Below are 14,776 nucleotides of genomic sequence, written 5' to 3'. Positions count from 1 at the left end.
TTTTTTTTTAAATTTACGATAGTCACAGAGAGAGAGAGAGAGAGAGAGAGAGAGGCAGAGACACAGGCAGAGAGAGAAACAGGCTCCATGCACCGGGAGCCCGACGTGGGATTCGATCCCGGGTCTCCAGGATCGCGCCCTGAGCCAAAGGCAGGCGCCAAACCGCTGCGCCACCCAGGGATCCCGGAAAATAAGTTTCTGTAGCAGGAAATCAGGTAGACAGTAGGATCATTAATGGAAGAAACATGGTAGAAGGTATGGGGACTCTGGTCATGCTGCTTTTGAGGAGATGATGCTACTTGTTGCCAGTATAGTTTCAGAGCTCAAGACTTGAGCAAGGGCTAGGGATAGACAATTGGTAGTCAGTGAGTACGTGTTTTCAAAGCACCTAAGTAAGCAAGAGTTGGCCTAGGATAGATTCCTCAAGGAGCATCCACCCACAGAGAGCCAATAAAGGAAGAAACCTCGGGAAAGCATGAGAAGGAGCAGCCAGAGAGGCAGGCAGAGAACCAGGAGAGTGTGACGTCCCTGGAGTCAAGGCAGGGTGGTTGACAGTGAAAGAGGATGGCATGGAATGGATATAGCACATCATTGTGACCTCAGAGGCAGGTGAGGAGAGCAGAGGGGGACAAAGCCCTGTCACAGGGGGCTGAAGAATAAGTGGGAGGTGATGCCCTCCAAGAACAGGTGATATTTTTAAAGAAAGGGCAAGAAGGCTCTGTTGGCAAGAGCGTGGGCTTGACGTGCTGCCTCCATGGCTCACCAGCTGAGCGGCCTCTAGGCAAGCTTCAACCTCTCTGAGCCTTGTTTCCTAATGTGCCACAGTCCCAGCAGAGTGGGAATGGAAGTGGCAGCCTCGTAAGATTGCGGTGACCTTCAAATGAGGTGGTACAAGTAAACAGAACAGTGGAGAACAGCTTAGAACTAAACTCTCAGCTTCTATTCCTGCCAACCTATTCTGTGCAAATTACCTTTTAAGAATATTTTGCTCCCCAGCTGCAATGTTCCCTCTGCGAGTAGGATGACATTCAAAGTCCTTGTGTGAGTTGGCATTCTACTCATCTCCCCATCCTCGGTGAGTGCCTTTTACAACCTTGAACATGTGAAGCTCCATCAAACCTCAGGGCTCATCCACCTGGAGTTGTTTCTCTGCATGGAACTCTTTCCACCCACCCATCACCTCGCTGCCTCCCCATCCACTCTTCAGCAAAATGGTAGCTTTAGTGTCACTTCCCGAAGCCTCTTCAGACCCCTGACCTAAGTTAGGCTCCCTGGTTCTCTTCTCCAGTGCCCAACATGGTTCCAGGCACACATGAATGTTTGTCTATATGATTGAATGAGAAATGGCTATCAACAACTGGCTGTGTGACCTTGGACTGATCACTTGGCCTCTTTGGGCTTCAGAGCTTCATCATATTTAGTCTGGAAGGAGGACAAGACCTCTTTCAGCTCTAGCAATCTTTGCCTCTAGGGTCTGCTCAGATTCCCTGGACAATGCATGTAGGCAATAAGGGGATTAGGAGGAGGCAGGGGGCCAAGGTGGAGGAGTGAGCACCCACTCTGAGGCCTGCTCACCCACAGGGCCTACAGCCCCCAGTTGTGACCTGATGGATAGGAGCTGGGGGACAGTCAGAGTCAAAACCATGGCCTTGCACTTTTAGTGCTTGGGCTTCAATTCGATGGGTCGTGAGTCTGACGCCATTCTTAGACCAGTAGTGAGTCTACTTCCGGAGAACAAGTCAGAGTTCTACGTGGCCATGTGAACAGGCTCAGTGCCCACACATCACACACACACACACACACACACACACACACACACACACACAAACACACCCCAAGCGCACATTTGCAATTACAAATACAAACACAAATGGACAGAGAGATCTGTGAGTACACACACACCAGTCAATGCCCCGGGGAGTCCATTGCCCGCCCCCCATTCCTGAGCCCAGGAGCACCCTACCACCCTCTGAGTATCCAGAGCACTGTGTCCTCTCACTCTCTGGGTCCTGCCTGTCCCTGCACACCCCAAGGCTGTGCACCTGGGCCCTGGAGATGTCATGCCCTCCCCTAGACATAGAAAACAGGGCTCAGGAAGGGAGGATAATTTAAAAGACTCTCCAGGTGCGAAGCTATTTGCATCTCCACAGTCTAAGGAGCTAAATAAAACCTCAGCCTGGTCACTAAAGACTTGGGGGTGTGCAGGTGCCACTTTCAAGAGAACTGGGAAAGAGTGACGTGCGGCATTGGCAGGGCCATGACCCCGGCAGTTTCAGTGTTTACAGACCGGGCTCACCGGTAATCTTGAATCTCACAATAACCCTGCAGGAAGTATTTTTTAGGGTAGGAAACCAAGGCTTGGACATGTAAAGAGAGTTGACCCCTAGGCGTACAGGGGTAAGCGGCAGGTGAAAGACCTGGCCCTGGCCTCCCCAGCAGGCTTCTGGCTGAAGGGCCCCTCGCACCACCCACACCAGCTCCATGGTTTACCCCTGGTGCCGCCCTGCCCTCATCTCCCCCATACTCATCTCCCCCATACTCAGCCCTCTGGAGCCCTGGCCTAGGCCGAGAGGGGAGGGGAGGACGGTGAGTTTTCTAGAAACTCATGAAAGGACATCTTTCGGGCATGGCTGGTGAGGACACTCCAGCCGCAGGCCCTGGGCCCTTCCTGGTTCTCAGAAGGGGCAGAGGTCTCTGGAGGAAAGCAAATGTGAGTCAGAAGACAGAGACAAACAGTCACATCTGCATATTGGCTGCCTGGGCCTGGAAACAGTCATGTGGTGACTAATTCTCGAAAGCTGACAACCTAAAATCTTTCTGAAAAGTAATGCCTAGTTCACAGTTTCATAAGCCTGAAGACACATCTTCCCTATCTCTCTCTCTCTCTCTCTCTCTCTCTCTCTCTCTCTCTCTCTCTCTCACGCACACACACACACACACACCGGCTCAGGCTCATGCTGGGGTAGTAGTAGGGCTCCAGCATGCAGGAGGCAGTTTCTCCATCTAAAGGATCTTAGAGCTCATGGATCCCCATATCTCCCCCAACTACCTTACAGTCAAGAATCATCTGCAATACATGTTTAAATGACAGATTCCAACCTGGGTCCCATTCTAGGCCTTAGGAGCCAGAATCCCCAGGAGAAGGGCTCAGGAGGCTGGATGTTTTATGATGTTCCTGAGAGATTTTTATCACCAGGACAGTTTAGACCAACCCCATCATTTTATAAGCCACATCTTAGTGATCTAGAGAGGTTCCTTGAGATGGCCAGGGTCATCCAGCAAGTTGTTAGCTGGGCAGCCTTGTGAATTCCCCAGGGGAGGTCCTGACCACGTACGGGAGGAAGGATGCAAGGACCCCAGGTTTACTGTGCACCTGCCATGCATGAGGGTTGGTGATCGAATGTTGGCAGTGACAGCGAAAGGGAACCTCCTAACTGCCAGGGTCTGTGCTGGTGCTTACCTGTTTATGCCACTTAATCCTCAGCCATCCTTGCTGGAAGTGTGGCCCCCCTCAAAGAAAAGGCATGGAAATAGGTCCCTAGGAATTGGGTGCTTCCCAGGGCCCCAGACTTGTAAGAGGCAGGTCAGGATTTGAACCTGGAATTTAAACAGGTATCTCAGATGATTCTTGACTGCAAGGTTGTTGGGGGAAATATGGGGCTGTGTGAGCCCTAAGATCCTTTAGATGGAGAAAATGCCTCCTGCATGCTGTAGCCCTACTACTACCCCAGCCTGAGCCTTTGTGTGTGTGTGTGTGTGTGTGTGTGTGAGAGAGAGAGAGAGAGAGAGAGAGAGAGAGAGAGAGACAGAGAGAGAGAGAGAGAAATCCGGAATAAGTCCATTTGGAAACTCTGCCCTGTATTTGCGCTGAGAGGCACTTTACCTCTTCTTATGTCATCTGAGTCTCAAGAAAACCTTGTGATCTAGGCAGTTTCCCTTTTAAAGATGTAGAGGCCAAAGCTCAAGGTGGTGAAGCAACCTCTTAAGATGCCGAGACAGTGAGCCTTGATGCAGTGAATCCCAGGCTGTCTTATCCCAAAGACTGCACGCTTCTTGGCCTCGGAGGTGGGGGGTGGGAGCCCAGAGGCTCATCCAGGGGCCCAGCACCTCTTCTGACATTTGCACCCCACCTCCGTGCTGGCTGTCCCCCCACCTATTTGCCCCGGCTCCTCTTCTGATCGTCCTCCGCCCCGGTGTTCCAAAGCCTGGCTCAGCTCGCTGGCTGTAAGGGGCCAGACTGGGGCCATTCCAGGCTCTGCAGGCCCGATGAATGCTGTTACGGCCCGTAAGCCCTGCCGATGTGTGTGCAAGGAGACCCGGGCACGTGAACAGATGAGCGTGGCTCAGGAAAATGATTTTGTGAGCTGTCGTTTGCCCATTCCTGTTCTAGAAGAAAGCCAGGGCTGTGTATTTGAGCCAATTTTCATTTGTTTTGCTCTGGATGGGAGAGAAAAGGTGTCTGCATGGGAAAGCATGTGTTTGAGAAGAGCTTCCATGGGTCTAGCCTTTGAGAACCTCACACCTGAAAAGTGAGGAGCATACCTAGTCCTCAGGCTCTGTTTGTTCACTCATGCATGCATGCATTCATTCATTCATTCATTCACCGAATGGTTTTTGAGCTCATGCCAGCTGGCTGACACTGTGCGGAGCCTCGGCGAGACAGCCAGACGAGTTCTTGCTTGCTGCATAATCCAAATGGCCCAGTCTCTGTCCTGGGAGGAGTGCACGTAGCTGTTTCGTGTTAGTTGGTGAATTGACACAGATGTGGACAAAACCATGTTTCATGAAACAAGACTGTGTTTCTTCAGTTTTACCTCTGAACAGAGCCTTCATTCATATCATTCCAAAAAATCCAGATCACAAACTTTGGTGAAGAGAATATTATCTTAAAGGCAGATGCTTAGAACTTGGCATTTGTAATGGATTCTTTATTTAAAATATAAGACAATTAACTGCCTTTTTAAAAAAAAAAAAAAAGAAAGAAAAAAAATCGTACCTAGTAATTCCTTGTTCCCGGGGCCCAAAAGACTCATTTGAGCTTTTTAAGGAAAATACAAAAAACGCCAACTATATGAGTAAGTTAAACGCATATTTGATTCAGATACTAATTTTATTTTTATTTTTTAATATGCTTGCTGGAAGTCATGTAGTCATAGAGAGCATCTGTGCCCTTTGCATTGATTCAGCTGTGAGCACAGGAGGTGCTGGATTGCCTTCATCACTGTTCGTGGAAAACCTCTTTCCCCAACTGGACTGTCCTTGTAGCACGACAGAAGCCAAGTGCCCCAGGTGGGGGCTTACTGTGTACGTGCTTGGGGATGATGACGGAGATGATAGTGTCTGGGGCAGTGGTGATAGCAAAGCATGAATGAAGATAAAATACATCGCCTACCCCCTTACCCCTGTGTCCCGAGCTCCCTGCTGGTGACTCGTGATCCCCTGGAAGGACACTCTGGGCAGGCGTCCCCCTGGGGCAGCTGGCTGTGCCCTTCAAGCACACACCCCAGGAACAGAAGAGACTGCTCAGGGCTTCGGGTTCTCAGCACAGAGCATAGGCTCTGGGGAAACTGAGCTTTACCAGTGAGAACAGCTGAACAGAAGTCTCCGGAGCAACTCGGCGTGGAGTTTCCAAACAATCTCACACCCAGCAGCTTCCCTGAAAGCCATTGCAATTGCCGGGCCATTTCCAGAGGGAGGATGGGAGAGGGTGGGCATGGAGGCGGGATGGGGCCTGCAAGCATGGGGGTGAAGGTGGCCAGGGAACGGCCTACAGGCCAGAATGACAGGCCCCAGGGACAGGACTCAGGGTCTTGATGTGAAGAGGAGGAAAGCTCCCCTTGAAGGGGCCAAAAGCTGGCACAGAGCCAGGGGAGCCTGCATCAGAGCATCCGTGTTTACTGTGGTTCTGTGGGCACGCCTGGGGTTTCTTGGTTTCCTGAGTGGAAAAGCATCTTGTTCTCAAAATCATGCAACTGGTGACCCATCTGGGAGGCAGGAAGGAAGGAGCCTCTCATCTTCCAGGTGTTTATTTGCTCCCCAGTTAGAGGTTTATGGAGTCTAAGAGCTTTTTGTTCAGGCTTTATTTATTGAACTTCATATGGAAGCCGAGCCAGGCACCCACCCACCATCAGGATGGCGGTAGGCTGGTCCCGCTGAGTGGCTGCCTGGATGGCTTTGCTGAGAGAGTCCTTAAGCCACCTGTGGACCTGCTGTGATCAATTACTGATGACCACCACGGGCGTGCCACAGGCTTAGACCCTCCAGACTTGGTTGGGGTTTCCCGGCTCCTGGGCCCTTTACGTGCTGTGTTGTGGGTACCCATAAATGTTTGCTGAATTAAATTTAATCCACGGAGAACTTCTTTTTGAGTGGCAGCTAGAATTCACAGTCCTTTTGATGGCCGAACAGGTACAAAAGGACACTTGCCTTTCGAGTTATCAGCGGAAATCTTGTTGGGTGGAGCAGGAAGCAAGGAGGTGGGAGGTAAATGCTTTCATTCATTCAACAACTGTTTGTTTAGTCTCTACCGTGGCTGAGAACTGTGCTGTGTGCTGGAGATGCAACTGGGACACGATCGAAGCTCCTGTCTCTACTGAGGTCGAGGGCTGCCAAGATGCCTCCCTGTTCAGGGGAGTCAGAGAAATCCTGCTCCAGGTCAGAAGCCTGCTTCCCAGGTAGCTGAGCAGTTGGACCAGGAAATCCTCAGTGAAAGGCTGCTGGTGCTGCCCTTCATGGAAATCTTTTCCACAGGTGGAACCTTCTTCTCCCCAATCTTGCTTCAAGCCTCTTGGTTCCTGCTGGGGATATTGGCAACCTCAGTTGGGGCCAGTAAACTCTTCTGTGTCTCTGCACACCTGCTAGAAGACTTGAAACGCTTGTCAAAATTAGCTGGTGGTCCCCCTGGTTCCTGCTAAGTTCTGGCATTTCCAGAAAAGAGCAGATAAAAAAGGCAGAAGGTCCTCTGGCTTGATATCTACCAACTTGGCCCCTCTCCCAGACCCTCCCTGCGCCCATTAGGCAGGTCTGGTTTCACTGGTCCCAACATGTGCAATCCCTAGATAAGAATTTCCAGAGAACCTGACTACTAGCAAGAGTCTAGTTACTGTTTGGGTAAGTCATGATGTAGGCTTCCTTGTGATTGGTTTTAAAAAACTCAGAATTGCTCACTTAGTGCACTTTTAAATGGTTAAATCAATGGTTTGAAATCACAGAAACAGGTAATCTTGCCAGTCACACAGATTTTTTTTTTAATTCTTTATTCAAGTTAGTTAGCATATACTGTATTATTAGTTTCAGGGGTAAAACTTAGTGATTCATCAGTTGCATATAACACCCAGTGTTCATTACATCAAGTGCCATCCTTAATGCCCATCACCCAGTTATTCCATCCCCCACCTATCACCCCTCCAGCGACCCTCAGTTTGTTCCTAAGAGTTAAGAGTCTCTTATGGTTTGTCTCCCTGTATGTTTTCCTCTTATTTTTTTCCTTCCCTTCCCTTATGTTCATCTGTTTTGTTTCTTCAACTCCACATATCTCAACATTTTTCACAGAGGTGAAACAAACAATCCTAAAATTTGTGTGGAACAAGAAAAGACCCCCAAATAGCCAAAGAAATGTTAGAAAAAGAAAGCCAAAGCTAGAGGCATCACAATTCCAGATTTCAACCTATATTACAAAGCTGTGATCCTCAAGACAGTATGGTACTGGTCCAAAAACAGACACATAGATAGATGAAGCAGAAGGGAGAACCCAGTCACATAGATCTTTGAAGACTGTCATGTAAATAAAAGCAGGAGCTTCTTTGTTCTGTTTTGTTTTCTGTGATTTGAAAAAGGAAATAAGTTGCTTACCTGGTGAAACATACTTTCTGATCTGTTTATACACACACACACCCTTGTGTGTGAAAGAGACTGACATCATGCATATTGATGTGCAGGTCTGTACCTCCCCGGAAATGCACTCTTACATACATGTACCCTCACCTTGTGTTGTGGTTTCGGATCCTCTACTGTGGTTGGTTCGTTAAGATTTGAATATCCCACAAAATGTGACTTGGAAATACACAACTGGCAGTAGCTACTTCTCATTAACGTGTTTTTGAAGTAGACTCCCTCCACCACACCAGGTATGTGGCCTAAATGCACTCAAGGACCCAAAAGCTCCCCCAGGTATGTGTCCCACTTGGCACTTACAGAGACAGTGTGGGTAGCAGGAAGAGTGTGGCCTTTGAAGTCACAGTGATCCAGACATGAGTGATGAGCCATGTGACCTTGAGCAGAGATTTGATCTCTGCATCCTGGGTTTTCTGATTAGTAAAGGCAGAGGGTATGAGGCTGCCTGCATCACAGGGTTGTGGTTAGGATTAGATGAGATGATATGCATAAAAGCACTGCTCCCTACCTGGCCCTTGAGGGATGCCTAGCCTCTTTCCCTCTGTAACCAATGGGAGAATTTCAACCATTGTAGAGCAGGGCGGAGCCTTAGGGGTCTTGGCCAAACCTCGATCTGGCCTACTCTGGTTGTCTCAGCACCCTGCCCTGAGCACCAGCCCCAGGTCCCAGCCAGCCACAGGCCCTCTGGGAAGGGTCATAAGACCCAATTGGATTGAACCCCTGGTTGTGTGGCCCAGGCTAGACCAATCCTGGGAACTAAGAAGGAACTTACTCCTATAGGAAGAAGCCCATTTCATTGTCAGACATATCACACACTTGGTAATTACTTTCTGAGAGATTAGGCAAGAGTAGACTCAAATAGTGGAAGATAAGAGATTAGTGAAACAGGTGGAGGCAGCTCTCTAGAGCATAGTACAATCAGCTAGTCTACTAGGTAGACCACCTTCCTGAACCCTTCCAATGATTCATAGAACCTCTCTTCAACTCCAGGCTTGCATATACAGCTACAGTCTTGACATCTCCACTTCAATGTTTAGTAGGCATCTCAGACAAAACATCCCAAATCGGACTCATGGTCCTTACATCCCTAACCTGCTCCTTTGCTGTAGAAAAAACAAACAAACAAACAAACAAACAGTCCAATGATGAGTTTGGGTGGGTCAGGGGTGGCTTCCAATTTGTTCCCAGGATCAGAGAGAAGACTTGATCCATTCACGCAGCCCCATTCACGGGAACATGTTGCTGCATGTTTCCAAGAGCATCATTTGGAGGTGAAAATCGAGGTCATGGAATGTATTTTTCTTTTTTCCTGGATGATATTAACTGCATGACCATGGATCAAAGCCATAGTCATGACCGTATCGTGTTACTTCTAGGCAACAACCAAACAGATCCGAATGTGAATAAGAGCACACATATTTCTAGAAATCTAATCTCAGATGCCTCACATCTCAACCACTTACGTGACTGGGCATTAAGTCTGATTCCTGATGACTTTGTACTAGTATCTGACAGCTTTACTGGAAACCTCGTCATTCTATGTGGGAGAAAAAAGAAGAAATGACGTGTTGATGTTGTCTCTGAAACTATGGCCAGGATTTCCCTCTGGGCAAACGCACATAGTTAGTCACTCAGAGACCTTGTTTTAGCACAAGATTGTCACAGGGAGGCCATGTGACTGGGGAAAGTTACGAAGTTTGGGTTCTAATCCTGATTTATCTTTGAAATAGCTGTGGGATCTTAGGAAAATCACTTCTCCCATCTCCCGAATCCTGACTTCCCCTACATATGATGAGAGGGTAGATAGAATGCTTTCTAAGATTTTTTTTCAGCCCTATCATTTTGTGATCTTAGCGTAACCACAAAACTCACAGTTCTGTAGGACATTCGTCTTTATGTTCTTCACCTTCCTTTAGAGCCAGGAGGAGATTTTTTTTAAGAGTTAATTTATTCATGAGAGAGAGAGAGAGAGAGAGAGAGGCACAGACACAGGCAGAGGGAGAAGCAGGCTCCACTCCATGCAGGGAACCTGATGTGGGACTCAATCCAGGGTCTCCAGGACCACACCCTGGGCTGAAGGCAGCTCTAAACCACTAAGCCACCTGGGCTGCCCCAGGAGGAGATTCTGCTAACAGGACACTATCTCTTCCTAGGCCAGGCCTTTCTCAATGGACCTTAGGCTACTGGCTACCTGGGTGGTCCTTCTAAAATGTACAACTGATGATTTAAAAATTTCCATTGAGAACTAGTTATCACTTTTTCTCTTGATGACAGGTTGCATTTTTTTTTTTTGCATTTTTCTATCTCTTTACACATCTAGTATTTTTTTTGCCGTGTGCTCGACTTTGTGAGTGACACTTTGTAGGGACCATGGATTTTCTCCTCTTCCTTTAAAGAGTGGTGACTTTTGTTCTCCAAGCAAAACACTGACTTTGTGTTTTACAGGCAGTATGGCAGGGGCACTGTGGCCTGTCTCTGCCTCTTGGAGGCTTGCCTCTTAGGCCTTTTCTCTCTCCATCTGTCTCTCTCCACGTCTCACAAATTCACTCAGTTTTCTCATGGATAATCTAAGAAAGAAAAATAAATGCTCAGCAGTTGATTCAATTCATTGTGACTGTTTCTGGTAGAAAAAAATAAAAACAAAATAAGAGTAACAGTGGCAAAAATTATACTTGGTAAAATTAGTTTTTAGCAAAAAAAAATTAAAGAAATACTGAGAGATCCAAGACCATATTAATTTATATAAAATTTGACTGAGGAAGGTCAAAGTTGATAGGAATAAAGACATACACCCTCATAATGAAAAAAGCTTTAATCAATATAATATGATGTGAGCAAAATAAACAGATCAATGAATAAAATTTTTGCTGTGTAAAGCAAAATAAAAAAAGAATAGATGGCAAAAATAATTCTAGTAACATAAAAGTAAGGAAAAATATGAAACGATTTAAAGATTTTATTTATTTAATTTATTTTTAGAGAAAAAGAGAGAGAGAGAGAGAGTGCAAGCAGGGAGAGGGGCAGTGGGAGAGGGGGAATCTGAAGCAGGCTCCATGCTGAGTGTGGAGGCCGATGGGGGTGTCAATCTCATGACCCTGAGATCAATCACCACCGGAGCCAAAATCAATAGTTGGGCTCTCAACTGACTGAGCCACTCAGGCGCCCTGAAATGATTTAATTGCATTAACAAAAACTCACAAGTGCTTATGTAATTATGATTAAAAATATTTCTAGTTAAGGGGATCCCTGGGTGGCTCAGTGGTTCAGCGCCTGCCTTTGGCCCAGGGTGTGATACTGCAAAACCGGGACCGAGTCCTGTGTCGGGCTCCTTGCGTGGAGCCTGCTTCTCCTTCTGCCTGTGTCTCTCTCTCTCTCTCTCTCTATGTCTATCATGAATAAATAAATTTAAAAAAAAACACACCAAGCTAATGTTATTTATCTTTAAAAAATATATTTCTAGTTAAAAACATCAAGATGAAAATTACAGCGTAGGGAATGTAGTCAATAATATAGTAATAACGTTATATGGGGACAGATGGTGAGTACACAGCATGGCGAACACCGAGTAATGTGTAGAATTGTCAAAAGACCATGTTGTACACATGAAACTAATATAACATTGTATGTTACTTATACTTTGATATAAATAAATAAATTTTAAAAACATCCCCAGAATGCAAATGGTGGGTTTAACATGTCCTATGCACCATCGTGTTTTTCGATGTCTCCATGTCTTTGTCCAAGGCCATCCTTTATCTGGAAATATCCTTCTGAGTTGGCCACCTGACCACCTTCTCCTCGACCTGGGCTCAGCCCAAGTGTTATCTCTTTAGCGAAGCCCTCCCTGCAACCCAACCCCTTCTGTGTTACTCCCACCTTCTGTCCATCGCTATCTGTAGCTTTGCTGTGTTGGATTGAACACATGCCTGTCTGAAGACTGTGAGCTCCTTAAGGCAGGAGCTCTTCCATGTGCCTTGAAAAAATTGGTTCTATACCCCAATACCCAGTGGAGTTTGGGTTCAATACCTCTTTGTTGCATATATGAGTCAGTTTGAGTAAAACCCATCTGTGCCCAGAAGGAGAGCAGAGAAGGTGGCCAAGGGTGCTCAAGACACAGCCCCTACCCTCAGGGAGTACACTGTCTTCCAGGCTGATGACTAAGGAAGTATTAGAGCCACAGCGGGAGGCCATGAGGGACATTGTGTTTAGGGGAGCAGGAGCACAGACTCAGCTGGGAGAATTTAAGATTTCTTTCCTAAAAATACAGTGGGTATTGCCTTCGCATTGTAACACATTGACCTTAAAAAATGGAAAATTCATTAAAAAAAAGACAAAGAAAATCGCCCATATTTCTATCACATAATATACCTATTTTATTTTTTCAGGCTTTTTCTTTCTGTTTAAGGTTGAGGGCCTTAATTTTTTTTTTTAATTTGAGATCATATAAATTCACAGGAGTTTGAAAAAAAATGGAACAGAAAGTTCCCATATTCTCTTCAACCAGTGTCCCCTGATACTAATGTTTTACATAAATACAGTATAATAGCAAAACCAGGAAATTGACATTGGTACAACCCAGAGATTTTATTCAGATCTCACCAGTTTTACATGTTATGGTTATTTTGTGAACATGGGAATAATAGGCTTGTATGTGTGACCTATATATTTTTTAAAGATTTTATTCATTTATTTGACACAGAGAGAGTGTGTGTGGGGTCAGGGGGAGAAGGGCAGAAGGAAAAGCAGGCTCCCTGTTGAGCAGGGAGCCCCATAATGGGGCTCAATCCTAGGACCCTGGGATCATGACCGGAGCTGAAGGCAGATGCTTAACTGACTGAGCCACCTGGGCACCCCTGTGAAGTCTATATTTTTCTAATTTATCTCCTGGTGTTGTGTCATCACCATGACCATCATTTCTAATGACTGGATGATGAACATCCCTCCACTCTGTGTGGTACTTTGCCAAATCCTTCCTCTGTTGAGTTTACATTGCTTCAGTTTCACTGTTATGAACCACACTCTTCCATATATTTTATATGCTTTTTATTACTTTAAATACACTTGTTTATTTTATATTCGTTCTTTCCCAGAATAAATTCCCTGAAGAATGGAGAGGGAAATATAGGGTGGCAGATTGTTTATTAGGAATACAGAATACCTTTTTCTTAAGAAGGGAAAGTTTTGCATATATTTTGGGGCAGGTTCTGATCAAGTAGAGCAGGGGCAGTTGAAAACACAGAAGGGGGGTCTGAGGACTGGACAAACTATGAGAAGATAGGGTGTGGTTGGAAGGTTCATTTCATCAATGGTCCCAATTCTTTTTTTTTAGATTGTATTCATTTATTCATGAGAGACACACAAAGAGAGGTAGAGACACAGGCAAAGTGTGAAGCAGGCTCCCTGTGGGGATCCTGATGTGAGACTTGATCCCAGGACCCCGGGATCATGACCTGAGCCAAAGGCAGGTGCTCAACCACTGAGCCACCCAGATGCCCCTCAATGGTCCCAATTCTTTATTCTCCACCCGCTCCCCCCATATCCAAGCCTTTTCCATGCAACTTTGGATTGCTCCCCAAAATGCATGGAATTTCCCTACTCCGTGTGGTGTACCTTGGCTGTGGAATGGCGCAGGAGTGACAGTAGGCTTGAGTATGTCACTAAAGTTTTCTGTTCTGAATAATTTGTACCCAGGATAGAGGTAGAAGGAAGGAAGGGAAAGAGGGTTCAGCTCTAGATAAGGCCAGGCTTTCCAGAAAGAGCTGCATGGGATTGGGTGCTGTGCTTTGCCAAGACTGTTTCTCTTCTGCTTCAGACCCTGGGCAGACAGAAAATGATGGCATCTCAAATGGGCCATTGACTTCATATGAGGAATTAAACTCTTCAAGGTTTCTATCTCAGCTGTCAGGGCAGAGAAATCATAAGAAAAGAGAAGCTAGACTTTTGTTTGGGGAAGCACAAGATAGGCTACTCTGAAGACCAAGATTGTCATGTACAGTTACGCAGGGTGTGTCCTGCGTAAGGAAGCCCTCCCAGGCACAGTGTGAGATGTACACAAGGATAGTGAAGCGTGTATACAAATAGAGGAAAGCCCACCCCCCCTTCTTTGAAACTCAAGAGCATATCTGCAAGGTCAAAGTGCAAGCTCATACTTTGGGTACCAGAAAGAGAGTCAGTGGTAAGAATGAGGGGGGTGAAGAGCACTAGAATTGTATATAGAATGTCCTCAGCATCAGAAAACCAATGGTGTCTTTGCTAAGTCACTGCTGAGATGCAATAAAAACTAATTCTACCCCCACCCCCCACCCCACCCCGCCGAGAAAGCTGCTTTAAGTTTGGTTGGTTTGGTACCACCAAGGGCTGTGTGTTCCCAAGGGAATGTGATGAGAGAAAGTAAAAAGAAAGGGGGATGAGCACTGGGTGTCATTCTATATGTTGGCAAATTGAACACCAATAAAAAAAAAAATTAAAAAAAAAAAAGAAAGAAAGGGGAATCTCCTTACAGAATGGTTTTCCTGCTCTATAAAGCGGAGTCATTCTTCAACTCCATATTCAGGTGAGGATTCCCACAGTTAGAATCTCTGAGAATCTGAGAAAATAACCCAAGGGGAAAGTTCTGGGCCGGGTGGGTGTGGGCAGGTCTTTCTTGGGCTCCTATGAGTCAGGGTCTTGGGACTGGAGGGATCTGAGGGCTCATCCAGACTCCCCTTTCATCTAACAGTGAGAATAGGGAGGCACAGAGAGGGAAAGGGACTGGCCCAAGGTCACACAGCTCAGGACCAGCACAGCTGGAGTGAAACCCAGAGATTTGTATTTCTCTTCCTTTGCTCTTTTCGTTGCCAATCAGACTGCAGGCGCTGGGTGGCTAGCTGTTACAATATTGGGT

At 46.5% G+C, this 14,776-nt stretch overlaps 2 long non-coding RNA genes across 3 annotated transcripts; one reads left to right on the top strand and one right to left on the bottom strand.

Annotated features, from left to right (window-relative positions):
• Window positions 1-613: 613 nt before the first annotated feature.
• On the top strand, window positions 614-7,956 carry LOC140601083 (uncharacterized). Of its 2 annotated transcripts, none has more exons than XR_012004133.1 (3): window positions 614-1,075; window positions 5,143-5,289; window positions 6,521-7,956. It is a non-coding gene; the product is annotated as an uncharacterized lncRNA (long non-coding RNA). The 2 variants fall into 2 exon arrangements; XR_012004134.1 differs by having other exon boundaries at window positions 5,143-5,304.
• Window positions 6,066-7,932, bottom strand: LOC140601084 (uncharacterized). Its single transcript, XR_012004135.1, has 2 exons — window positions 7,852-7,932; window positions 6,066-6,797 (listed from the first exon to the last, which is right to left on the bottom strand). It is a non-coding gene; the product is annotated as an uncharacterized lncRNA (long non-coding RNA).
• Window positions 7,957-14,776: the final 6,820 nt, after the last annotated feature.

The sequence above is a fragment of the Canis lupus genome, chromosome 12, assembly GCF_048164855.1.
Source record: "Canis lupus baileyi chromosome 12, mCanLup2.hap1, whole genome shotgun sequence".
Taxonomy (NCBI): Eukaryota; Metazoa; Chordata; class Mammalia; order Carnivora; family Canidae; genus Canis; species Canis lupus.
Note: the sequence above shows the minus strand (reverse complement) of the source record. Positions and strands in the feature narration are given on the sequence as shown.